The sequence below is a fragment of the Gopherus evgoodei genome, chromosome 4 (assembly GCF_007399415.2).
Source record: "Gopherus evgoodei ecotype Sinaloan lineage chromosome 4, rGopEvg1_v1.p, whole genome shotgun sequence".
NCBI lineage: Eukaryota > Metazoa > Chordata > Testudines > Testudinidae > Gopherus > Gopherus evgoodei.
Window position 1 is genome coordinate 119,169,523 of NC_044325.1, and position 13,832 is coordinate 119,183,354.

Below are 13,832 nucleotides of genomic sequence, written 5' to 3' on the forward strand. Positions count from 1 at the left end.
AGAAAGAAAGAAAGAAAGAAGCCTATAAAAATACCCATCTGGATTTCTATCCAGTCTGGAACTAGACTTGGAACTTTATTCTGAATCCCCTTCAAAACCCACTGGGGTCTTGATTTGAAGTTCCTGTGGGTTTATCTTTATCTATACCTAGGTTTGGAAGGATTACATTTTTATCAGTAAAAGTCAGTAAATGCCATTTTCACCATACAGTCAGCTGACCCGCCCACCCCCCCAAAATGGTTCCATCAATAAAAATAGAAATGTACAGATAAGCAAAGTAAGAAAAATACTGCTTCAGAACTTATTGGAGTTTGATTTAGGAATATGCTGTGTATATTTTGACTTGTGATGTTGACAATTTGAGTTTTAATCATTATAAAGTTCTAACTTTTCAAAAAATCAGTTGTCATTAAGTAATTATTCTCTGACCCACCTTGTTATCCGACACGCCACAGTAATTTCCTGCAAGTGTGAAAATATAGACAATGTTTTAAATGCTTAAAAATAAACATTGATATTCTCTGTCAAGTTTATCAGTATAATCTATATCTATATCATCTACATAGGCCATGCTTTAATATAAATAAATAATTGGCACATATGCAATTTGCTTCATTGTAAATTAAATACAAAGTAACATAAGGCCTGGATTTTGAAAGGTATTTAGGTGCTTAGGGTTTGTTTTTTTTTAAAAGCATCTAGGCCTTTAAAACTCATAGAAAATCCAATTAGGCACCTAAATATGTTTAACAATTTGGTTGTAAATGTTCAGGGATGTGAGACACTAAGGGCCAGATTGTTAAAGGTATTTAGTCACCTAACTCACATTGATTTCCATTGGAGCTAGGCATCTAATTATCTCTAGAATTCTGGCCCTAAGAGATTGTGGGATTTTTTTCCAGTGCACTATAAGCTTTGGTATATTTTCCATTTTCAGACTTATTTTTCTTTCACCACATATTCTATGACAGTCAATGACTTCCAGGACATTTTGAAAAACATCACTTCCCTGAATACAAGTCTCAGGGTTTCTTTTACTCTGGGTTCCTCAGTGTGTATATGAAAGGGTTCAACAGGGCTGTGACAATAGTATTCAAGACAGTGACTATTCTGGTCAATTCCAATGACTTCTGCATGGAAGGGTTGACATGTAGGAAAATGGTCGAACCATACCAGATAATCATGACCGTGAGATGGGAAGAGCAATTTGAAAAGGCCCTTCTCCATCCTTTATCTGATGGTATTCTCAGTATAGTGGAGATGATGTTGTTGTCAGACGCTACCGGTGTGGTGCTTTACTCTGTTCAATGTTGACATCAATCGGCTGCATGCGTGTGTTCCCTCTGTGTGCTGCCCCGGCTCTGCGCAGATAGCTGACACAGCAGATCCCGAGAGAACCCCCAGACTCTAGTAAGATACAAAGGCATGTCTGCCAGGTTTATTGTTGGAGAGAAACACAGTCTCCAGCTCCCGGGCAAATGAAGTCCAAGGTGCTGCTAAGGTGCTGTTAGCCAGTACATATGTGCTCCCTGACAATGGACTCAGCTCAGTCAGTGGCGGGACTTTCCACTGCCCCTAGGCTTGACAAAGACACTGCCCAAGGGATGCATTCTTATACACAGGTACAAACAAGTTACACATCACTTCTCACATACTAAGGTATAACCCCTCTATGTAGTAAGATGCCGCCTCTCACTTTGTACATGTTGGTTTGAACAAAACAACTCTATCCATCATATTACCTTTTTGGCACTGTCATTGGGATGGGTCAACCTGTTCCTTGTTATCTGTGTGAAGTGTACAAGTATGCGAATGTTCTGATATCTGGTGTCCAGTACCTTTTAGGTATGTCTCTTTTTGCAGTATCAGCCCTTTCCTTGCCAGCTTCTGTGAGCAGGGCCTGCCTCTGGCTCACAGCTTAACTCTGCTTTATGTTAGCAAAGACTTGACCTTTACTTTAGTTCAGGCCTAAGGCCTCATACTGGGCCTCTGATAAGGGTTTATGTTTCAGGGCCTCATCTTACTACAGATGTAAATGTAGGATACCAGGGTTATGACACAGGAGCCCAGGATGACGATGAATAAGATTATAAAGGCCACCAGATCAACAAGGTAGGTATCTGTGTAGGAAAGAACTATCCACGGTGCTATGTCACAAAAAAAGTAATTGATGACTTTAGGACAACAGAAGGACAACCTGGTGATCAGAAATGCTGGGACAGAAATAGTTGGAAACCACTCAACCAAGAACCAACAGCCAGCTGAGCAGTCAAGGTGCTGTTCATGATGGAGCTATGGTACAATGGATAGCATATAGACAAAAAACAGTCATAGGCCATGACAGCCAAGAGAAAATACTCTGTGCATCCTAGGGAGAAAACAAAATACATCTGTAGGACACACCTGCTGATGAAGATGGATTTGCTTTGGGACACAAGGTTGGCAAGTGTCTTTGGGATGCAAGCTATGGTGTACCATATCTTCAGGAAGGAGAGATTGCAGAGAAAGAAGTACATTGGGATGCAGAGGTGACGGCTGGTTGCCTCTAGGTCTATGATCAACACATTTTCTATGACCTTCAAGATGTATATGACAAGGAAGACCATGAAGAGCAAGATCTGCAAATATTGGGTCCCAGGGAATCCCAGGAGAATAAATTCCTTCACAATGGTGTGATTGCCTTTTTCTAATGCAGTCAGCTGTTTTGCCTGCAAAAACAAATGAAGACATGAAATTAAAATGATTAAACACAACCATGGCTTTATGGGATGCAGATGATTTTGAGGGACAGAAAAAGCAGATAATTAAAAGAGGCAAGAAATAATGGTTTAAGGCTGAAAATATGATATTGCTATTACATTTCTGGAGCCTTCCTGCTCACAGGGTGAATTTTAAGCTTGTCATAAATTTTCCTGTGGAAACTTTTTTTCAGTGGAAAGTGTCTTTTTGACAAAAAAGAAACTTTCATGATAGAAATTCCATTTTCAGGTGTTCCTTGAAAAACACAATTTTTACTTTTTGTCAATTAAACATATTTTTTCCCATGGTCAGCATCCAAAGCCCAAGATTTATTTTATTTTAATTTATATTTTTGTTATTTTAAATTGAAAATTTTCAAAGAAAAAGTTGGTTTTGGGGTGTGTATGTGGGGGAGGGTGTATTTTTCACAAAACCCCGAAAAATTTCAACAGAAAAAACATTTTCCTGTAAGTTATTCAAGATTCAGGAGCAAAATCATTTTTAAATGGGACTTGTGGGTGTTCGGCATTCAGCACTCTTTGAGAGTCAGTAAGAAGTGAACAAAACCCTGTAGCCTCTTTTGAAAATCCCTGTTAAATAGGGTGAGTTTTTCTCAGTATAGGCCTAATTCTGCTGCCAAGGAAGTCAATAGTTTCTTTTGTCATTGAGCCAGTGGGAGCAGAGGTAAGTCAATAGGGTGTTTAATTCTTTTTGTGCAGAAAGTCTCAGGTTCTAAGCCTGCTGAAGTCCCAAATTGGAGCAGGGATGTTATACAAAGTTGCAGTTCAAAGGAGAGTTTCCTAATTTTTGAGCATAAATAACAATTTACATATATAAACCAGCATTCATTTTTGGTGGTTGAAAATAATGAGTCAGTTTCAACCTCCTTTGACAAATTGAGACTGAGGTATGCAAGATCATGCAATGAGCCAATTACGTCAAAGCTCAGGGCTAGAGAGAACCAAAAAACAGGAAGCAATCTTCCTTTAAAAAAATCACAAAAATGTATCCCTTTTTTATCACAATTTTAAATTCTGATGAGGAATTTAATGTAAACTGTGATTTTCAAACATTTTTAACCAGCTGTGCCAGGAATCTGCAGTTCTCCCCATTTAGTCAGTGGAATATTACTTCTCAACCAGAACTGTGACTAGAACCTAGGAGCCCTGTTTCTCAGCCCCCGCTGTGCTCCAACCACCATCCTAACACCTCTCAAGGAGTGGAAATAGAACCTAAGAGTATTGATATAACAGCTATTTTATGTGTCCCTAAAAGAGCTAGGCACAGAATCCAGGTATCCTCACTCCTAGCCATCTGTGCTAAACAGACCATAAACCCCACAAATACAGCAAAACTATGACATGCTGAGTTTCTAAAACAACTTAAGAAAAAAAAATCAGGTTCCAGTGCTGGCCAAAAGTTTCTTTCTCAGATGGATTAATCCTGAAGTCTCAAATTTGGGGCATTCAGAATTAAAAGCCACTTTTGAAAAAGTTGTCCCTAACCTGCAATCTATCAATAACTTTTACAGTGAACGTTCAGAATTTTGTTTGAGTGCTTGTTTTTGGGATTCTGATTTTTCATTAAAGTTACAATATCAGGTTAATTTATAAGTCAAATTTGGTCCCCTCCCCTATTTGGATGTGAATTTGCAAAGGATCCTAAGGGAGTTATGAAATGTAATGGAGTTGGGTGCCTAACTCCCCAGGACACCTTTGAAAATCCCAGCCTTACATTTTTTTTATCAAAGTCTAATTAACACAGGCAATCAACAATTATATTTTCTCCCTTTTCAATATGAACCAATGTTTTAGGTACCTAGGTGTTCTGAAAATCCCAGCAGGTGCCTAAATACCTTGACTAATCTAGCCCTAAATCACTTTTTAAAATAGGATTTACAGTTAAATTTTCAAGTTCAGCTAATTGACTAAAGAGCTAATGAGACAGAAGCTCATACGTCACCTAGGTGCTTCAGAAAATTTTACCCTAAGGCTCCCTAGTGTGCATTAATATACTATAGTTTGAAATCTAGGGACTTCAGTGGAAGTTCAACACCAAGGGGCTTTTGGAAACCCTACTAGGCACCTGTTTGCCTCTTTAGTACCTTTCTACCTTTGAGGATCTCAGCCTCAGTGCTTAGCCATCCAGGTCCACTGTGTTGTCATTGTGCTCATGAAATCCTGACCTGGTCAGAGCGTTTGTCATCCACATGGGTGTGAAAATTACTGAAGAGTGTCAGGCATTATCCTGGTAAATACAATGGAAATTTGCTGGGCTAAGGACTGAATAACATTTAAGTAAAGGGTAAAATATTTGCTAAAATTATGCACTGGATCATCCTTCCCATTACAGAGATATAGGCTGGGATTTTCCATGGAGACTAAGGGAGTTAGGTGCCCAACTCTAATTTAAAATAATCTAATCTAATCTATTCCATCTATCTATTGACTCATAGAATAGTAGGACTCATAGAATAGTAAGACTGGAAGGAACCTTGAGAGGTCATCTAGTCCAGTCCCCTGCACTCATGGCAACTAGAAGGTTTGAAAATTCCACTGGGTGCTTAATACTTTAAAAAATCTGGCCCTAGCACTTGTCTATAATGAGAAGACACAGCATCTTAACTTAAATATGTTTATGTGGTCCACTGCAACTTTGGTGCCTTTGTGGACTCTTATATTCCAAACTGGTTATATCAGTTCAGTTTGCACCTGAAAATTGGTATAAGTGAGGTTTAAACCAATATAATAATGTCCACACACAAAGTTGCATGGTTTTAACTAAATTGGTATAAAATCACACCTTTCATTACATCAGTACAACTTTTTGTGTAGACTAGAGGTAAATTTTTCAAAAGCACCAAAGTGTCTTAGAACCAGGTTTTCAAAGATTATTAGGTGTATAGTGGGATTTTCAAAGGCCTAGGCACATAAATCCCATTGAATTCAATTGGAGTTATGTGCTTGATCTGCGTAGGTTCTTCTGAAATTCCCACTAGGTGCTTATCTGTCTATCTTTAGACATCTAATTCAATAATTTTTTTATAAAGTTTTCCATTTAAACTTTGACAAAAAATGAAATGAAAAATTTCATTTAAAAAATCACTAAGTCAACAGTTCTTTACAAAATTTTTCATTTTTGAAAATAGTTGTTTTTCAACATAAAGGAATTACAAGGGAGAAGTTTAATTATGATGATCAATACATTTTCACAGAATGTGGTTTTTTATTATATGAACTTGATCTAATGGTTACATTTCTGATAAATAAAGGTTTTTATTTCAAATCTGGATGAAAATTTAAGATGTGAAGATTTTTTGCGGAATGTAACATTCCAAAAGAATTAAACTTAGAAATGGCAAAACATCCATTTTGATCCAAAACAGTTTTGGTCAGAACCCGGAACACTCGTTTCATAGTAATTTCTAAAGTTTCATCTTTTTATTATTACCACCCTGAATCATGAAAAATGAATAAATAAACATTTCAGAACTTCTTCCAGACCAAAATTCTGAAATTTCATGTAGAAAAAATAGAGAAGACAGACTGCCTGCCTATCGGGCTTCCTTTAAAAGTTGTAATGGAATCAACACATTCCCATGGAACTGTTCTGTTAGGAAATTTTCAATCAGTTCCAGTTCCAATGTTTCAAAATCAAGTATTTCATTTCATAATGTTAATTCAAAATGAAAAAATGATATTTTGACTGAAAATGACATCAATATTAATCATTTGAACGTTAAGTCAAAATTTCAAAAAATAAACTTTTCATTTCTTTCACAAGGTCCTTGAGCTGGTGTGTGGGAGGAAGAAGTAGATAGGAAATATCTTCATTTTAGTAAGGCTTTTGACACAGTCCCCATGACATTCATATAAGCAAACTAAGAAATGTGGTCTAGAGGAAATTATTTTAAGGTGAGTTCACCATGGGTTGATAGATCATACTCAGAGAGTAGTTATCAATGTTTTGCTGTCAGACTGGGAGGGCATATCCAGTGGGGTCCCACAGGGGTCATTCCTCGGTCCAGTACTAACCAATTATTCCATTAATAATTTGGATAATGGAGTGGAGAGTATGCTGATAAAATTTGCAGATGACACGAAGCTGAGTGTGGTTGCAAGTCCTTTGGAGGACAGCATCAGAATTCAAAACAACCTTGACAAGTTGGAGAATTGGTCTGAAATCAACAAGATGAAATTTAATAAAAACAAGTTCAAGGTACTTCAGTTAGGAAGGAAAAATCAAATGTTCAACTAGAAAATGGTGAATAACTCGCTAGGTGGTAGTACTGCTCAAAATAATCTGGGAGTTATAACAGATCTCATATTGAATAGGAGACAACAATTTGATGCAGTATCAAAATACACTAATAACATTTGAGGTATAGAACAGGCGCATCATATGTAATACCCAGGAGGTAATTGTCCCACTCTACTCAGCACTGGTGAGGCCTCAACTGGGGTACTGTGTCAGTTCTGGGCACCGCTCTTTAGGAAAGATGTGGACAATTTGGAGAGAGTCCAGAGGAGAGCAACAAAAATGATGAAAGGTTTAGAAAACCTGATCTGTGAGGAAAGGGTAAAAAAAGTGGTCATGTTTAGTCTTGAGAAAAGAAGACAGAGTGGGGATCAGATAACAGTCTTCAACTATATTAAGCACTGTTATAAAAAGGACAGTGATCAATTGCTCTTCATGTCCACTGAAAGTCGGACAAGAAGTAAGTGGCTATTGTCATAATATTATCGCTGAGGAAAAAGAGGTTGAGAGGGGACTTAAGTAACACACCAAAGCTGTGTAGCAAGCATTTGGAGAAGACAGGACTAGAATGCTGGACTTCAGGCTGCCAGTACTGTGCTTTCACCAGGAGACCAGCCTGACTCAGCAGAGTCTGTTACACATTCTAGGGAAGTCTGTGAAATTCTGTTGAGACTGAATATCCTCAGGGTGCTGGGAAGATGGGGGTGGAGTACAAAAGCAATCTCCTCATGCAGCCAATTTGAGCTGCAGTTCATTAACAAGGTAGGTAGGAGTAAAGCCAGTTGGATAATGGTGGAAGGAGTTTCCTATCAACATCAAAAACTATAAAATTTGCCCAAGACTTTTGGTTTTGAAGAGTCACATTCTCATTTATACTAACACTTCAAACCACTCTGGCAGTAGAATGAGGGTTTAAAATCGGAGTGAATTATACTTATTACGTACATTTTAAGGTTATCATAACCTTAGTCCCAGATTTGGACCTTAGCGTCCAAAATATGGGGGTTAGCATGAAAACCTCCAAGCTTAGTTACCAGCTTGGACCTGGTACTTGCTGCCACCACCCAAAAAATTAGAGTGTTTTGGGGCACTCTGGTCCCTCTGAAAAACCTTCCCTGGGGACCCCAAGACCCAAATCCCTTGAGTCTCACCACAAAGGGAAATAATCCTTTTTCCCTTCCCCCCTCCAGGTGCTCCTGGAGAGATACACAGACACAAGCTCTGTGAATCCAAACAGAGGGACTTGCCCTCTCCGTTTCCAATCCTGGAACAAAAGCACTTTCCTCTTCACCCAGAGGAAATGCAAAATCAGGCTAGCAATCCAACACACAGATCTCCCCTTGATTTCTTCCTCCCACCAATTCCCTGGTGAGTACAGACTTAATTTCCCTGAAGTAAAGAAAACTCCAACAGGTCTTAAAAGAAAGCTTTATATAAAAAGAAAGAAAAATACATACAAATGTTCTCTCTGTATAAGATGATACAACACAGGGCTAATTGCTTAAAAGAATATTGAATAAACAGCCTTATTCAAAAAGAATACAAATCAAAGCACTCCAGCACTTATATTCATGCAAATACCAAAGAAAAGAAACCATATAACTTACTATCTGATCTCTTTGTCCTTACACTTAGAAACAGAAGATTAGAAAACAGAACTACTTCTCCAAAGCTCAGAGACAGCAGGCAGACCGACAAAAGACTCAGACACACACTTCCCTCCACCCAAAGTTGAAAAAAATCCGGTTTCCTGATTGGTTCTCTGGTCAGGTGTTTCAGGTGAAAGAGACATTAACCCTTAGCTATCTGTTTATGACACGCCCCCCAAATTGCAGACAGTGGGGAAGCTCACTGGCGGCAATTTCCTTCTAGAATTTGAAAATAACCAGGTTAATACAACACATGCACCTTTACATATACTACTAAGTATATAACTAACAGACTTTTACATTTTAAGAACACTTTTTAACTACTGGATTCTGGGAAACTCTCACGGGAGAGTGCATCAGCAACTTTGTTAGAAGCTCCTGTGATGTGTTGAATTTCAAAATCAAAATCTTGGAGAGCTAAACTCCAACGAAGAAGTTTCTTGTTGTCCCCCTTGGCAGTATGAAGCCACTTTAGTGCAGCATGGTCAGTTTGTAGTTGGAACCGCCGTCCCCAAACATATGGGCGTAGCTTTTCCAGGGCGTACACAATGGCATAGCATTCCTTTTCACTGACTGACCAGTGACTTTCCCTCTCAGACAGTTTCTTGCTGAGGAACACGACAGGATGGAAGTTGTGATCTGTTGCTTTCTGCATGAGCACTTCTCCTATACCATGCTCAGATGCATCCGTGGTTACTAGGAATGGCTTGTCAAAGTCCGGGGCCCTGAGCACAGGGTCAGACATGAGCATCGCCTTAAGTTGGGTAAAGGCCTTTTGACACTCATCAGTCCACTTAACTGCATTTGGCTGGGTCTTTTTGGTCAGGTCGGTCAATGGGGCAGCGATTTGGCTGTAGTGTGGTACAAATCGCCTGTAGTATCCGGCCAAGCCTAAGAAGGATTGGACTTGCTTTTTGGACCGTGGGACAGGCCACTTTTGGATAGCATCCACCTTGGCCTGTAGGGGGTTTATGGTTCCTCGACCCACCTGGTGCCCCAGGTAAGTCACTCTGTTTTGGCCTATTTGACACTTTTTGGCCTTAACAGTTAGTCCTGCCTGCCTGATGCGCTCAAAGACCTTTTCCAGGTGGAGTAGGTGTTCGGGCCAGGAGTCGGAAAAAATGGCCACATCATCGAGGTAGGCAACTGCAAATTCTCCCAGTCCAGCTAGTAGACCGTCTACCAGCCTCTGGAAGTTGGCGGGTGCATTTCGAAGGCCGAAAGGAAGGACATTGAATTCATACACCCCCGCATGGGTGACGAATGCTGACCTCTCCTTGGCAGGTTCATCTAGTGGTACTTGCCAGTACCCCTTGGTTAAGTCTATTGTAGAGATGAACTGGGCACGTCCCAACTTCTCCAATAGCTCATCAGTGCGTGGCATTGGATAGTTGTCCGGACGAGTTACCGCATTTAGCTTACGGTAGTCCACGCAAAAGCGTATTTCCCCATCTGGTTTGGGTACCAGAACCACTGGAGATGCCCATGCACTGGTAGATGGGCGGATTATACCCATCTGTAGCATGTTCTGGATCTCCCGTTCTGTAGCAGCTTGGGCCTGAGGAGACACCCGGTAGGGTGGGGTTCTGATTGGCTGAGCATTACCTGTATCAATGGAGTGGTATGCCCGTTCAGTCCGTCCTGGGGTGGCTGAGAACAATGGGGCGAAGCTAGTGCACAGGTCCTTGATTTGTTGCCGCTGCAGACGTTCCAGGGTGGTTGAGAGGTTCACCTCTTCCACGCCACCGTCTTTTTTTCCGTCGTAGTAGACACCGTCAGGCCACTCAGCATCATCTCCCTGGACTGTAAACTGACAAACCTGTAAGTCTCTGGAATAGAAAGGCTTGAGAGAATTAACATGGTACACTTTAGGCTTTAGTGAGGAATTGGGAAATGCTATGAGGTAGTTCACAGCTCCCAGGCGCTCTTGGACCGTGAATGGCCCTTCCCATGATGCTTCCATCTTATGGGCCTGTTGCGCCTTTAAGACCATAACCTGGTCTCCTACCTTGAAGGAACGTTCTCTGGCATGTCTGTCATACCAGGCCTTTTGCTCTTCTTGAGCATCCTTTAGGTTCTCTCTAGCAAGGGCTAAAGAGTGTTGGAGGGTGCTTTGTAGGTTGCTTACAAAGTCCAGAATGTTAGTTCCTGGAGAAGGTGTAAACCCCTCCCATTGCTGCTTCACCAACTGTAATGGCCCCTTAACCTCGTGACCATACACAAGTTCAAATGGTGAAAACCCTAAACTGGGATGTGGTACCGCCCTGTAGGCAAACAGCAACTGCTGCAACACTAGGTCCCAATTATTGGAGAATTCGTTGATGAATTTTCGTATCATGGCCCCCAAAGTTCCATTGAACCTTTCCACCAGGCCATTGGTTTGATGGTGGTACGGGGTGGCAACCAAGTGATTCACCCCATGAGTTTCCCACAGTTTTTCCATGGTCCCTGCCAGGAAATTAGACCCTGAATCTGTAAGGATGTCAGAGGGCCAACCTACCCTGGCAAAGATGTCTGTTAGGGCCAGGCACACAGTGTTAGCTCTGGTGTTGCCTAGAGCTACTGCTTCTGGCCATCGGGTAGCAAAGTCCACTAAAGTCAGTACGTACTGCTTTCCTCTGGGCGTCTTTTTTGGGAAAGGGCCCAGAATATCCACAGCTACTCGCTGAAATGGGACCTCAATTATGGGGAGTGGCTGGAGAGGGGCCTTGACCTGGTCTTGAGGCTTACCCACTCTTTGGCATACCTCACAAGACCGGACATACTTGGCAACATCCTTGCCCATCCCCTCCCAGTGGAAGGACTTCCCTAACCGGTCCTTGGTTCGGTTCACCCCAGCATGGCCACTGGGATGATCATGGGCTAAGCTTAAGAGCTTCCCCCGGTACTTAGTTGGAACCACCAACTGTTTTTGCGGCTGCCATTCTTCCCGGTGTCCACCAGAAAGAATTTCCTTGTATAAAAGTCCTTGGTCTATAACAAACCGGGATCGATTAGAAGAGCTGAGAGGCGGTGGGGTGCTCCGTGCCGCCGCCCAAGCTTTCTGAAGGCTGTCATCCGCTTCCTGCTCAGCCTGGAACTGTTCCCTTGAGGCTGGGGTCACCAGTTCTTCCTCAGACTGTGGACTTGGGCTTGGTCCCTCTGGAAGCGATGTAGGTGATGGGGTTGTTTCCGTTGCTGGTGAACCGCTCTGCGCTGGTGCACCTGAGGGTATTTCAGGCTCTGGCTGAGCCTTTTGGGTATGGCTGTCTTTTGCTTCTGCCAGTTTTGGCTCGCTGGCGTCCTCTGGCGTTGAGTTTGAAGATGTGGTTGCACTTGCTGGTTGCTGTTCCAGTTCCGGGCCTGGGACTGGAGATGCTGTGGCTGTTTTAGTGGTAGGCATGGAATCCGGGTCCACTCCCTCTGTCTGGGTCTCTGGTAACACAGACGGGGCCTCTGTGGACGGCTCAGGAACAGGAATGGGTCTGGAAGCTTGCCTGGTTTGGCTACGTGTAACCATTCCCACTCTCTTAGCCCGCCTCACCTGGTTGGCCAAGTCTTCCCCCAGTAGCATGGGGATAGGATAATTGTCATAGACTGCAAAAGTCCACATTCCTGACCAGCCTTTGTACTGGACAGGCAGTTGAGCTGTAGGCAAGTCTACAGCTTGTGACATGAAGGGGTAAATTGTCACTTTGGCCTTTGGGTTGATGAATTTGGGGTCAACGAAGGATTGGTGGATAGCTGACACTTGTGCCCCGTGTCTCTCCACGCAGTAACCTTCTTTCCGCCCACTCTTAAATTTTCCCTTCGCTCCAAGGGTATTTGAGAGGCATCCGGGCCTGGGGATCTTTGGTGTGATGGTGGTGTAATGAATTGCACTCGCATGGTGTTCTTGGGACAGTTGGCCTTGATATGTCCCAGTTCATTACACTTAAAGCATCTTCCATCTGATGGGTCACTGGGCCGAGGTGAGTTACTGGAGACTGGTGAGGTGGAAGGGTAGGGTGTCTGTGGCTTTACTTGGGTGGTATGTGGGGACTTTGGCTGTCCTCGGTTGTAGGGTTTATGGTCTGTGTGCCCCCTGGGGTAATCGTTCCCCTTGACAGTAGCTTTCTTGCTTTCTGCCAGTTCCATCCATTTGGCTCCAATCTCCCCCGCCTCAGCGATATCTTTGGGATTTCTATCTTGTATGTACCGTGTGATGTCTTCAGGAACACCATCCAAGAACTGCTCCATTTGTATGAGGAGGTTCAGTTCTTCCAGGGTTTGAATGTTGTTTCCTGTTAGCCAGGCCTCATAGTTTTTTGCAATGTAGTAGGCGTGTTTGGGAAATGACACCTCTGGTTTCCACTTTTGGGTTCTGAAGCGCCGACGGGCATGATCTGGGGTTATCCCCATTCTGTATCTGGCCTTGGTTTGAAAAAGTTTATAGTCATTCATTTGCCGCTTAGGCATTTCAGCTGCCACCTCTGCTAAAGGACCACTGAGGTGTGGCCTTAATTCTACCATGTACTGGTCTTCGCGGATGCTGTACCCAAGACAGGCTCTTTCAAAATTTTCCAAGAAGGCCTCGGTGTCATCACCTGCCTTGTAGGTGGGAAATTTCCTGTGCTGTGGAGCAATAATTGGCGCCAGGTTGTTAGGGTTGGCTGGCACATGCAGCCCAGCTTTTGCCAAGTCCAGTTCATGTTTTCTCTGTTTTTCCTTCTCTTCATTCTCTTTTTGTTGTTTTTCCATTTCTTTTTGTTGTTTTTCCATTTCTCGGCGGTGGGCCAACTCTTCTTCTTCTTGCTTCCTTCTGTGGGCCAACTCATCTTCTGCTTGTTTCCTTCGGTAGGCCACCTCTTCTTCTTCTAGTTTTCTTTTGTAGGCTGCCTCTTGGGCTGCCTGTTCTCTTTGGAAGGCTGCCAGTTTCATGTTTTCTTCCTTTTCTTTTATCTCCATCTCTTTTTGTTTTATTTCTAGTTCCTGTTTGTGTTTTTCCATCTCTCGCCTGTGTTCAGCTTCTTTGAATTGGTCTTCGGCCTCCATTTTTGTCCTAGAAGTCATGGTTCCTGTTTTCTTGTGTTAGGGTGCCCTCCGGTGTTTATCTTCTGAACTGCCGGCTCTGTTCCCTCCTGGAGTCTGCCTAGCAACAGTGCTTTTTTCCCTTTCTCTCTCTAGCTAATGTTCAATGAAGGGAAACCAGAAAAACCACTTTATTTG

The 13,832-nt window shown here is 42.3% G+C and overlaps 1 pseudogene; it reads right to left on the reverse strand.

Annotated features, from left to right (window-relative positions):
- Positions 1 to 1,034: 1,034 nt before the first annotated feature.
- Positions 1,035 to 3,940, reverse strand: LOC115651194 (annotated as a pseudogene).
- Between the last annotated feature and the right edge of the window lie 9,892 nt (positions 3,941 to 13,832).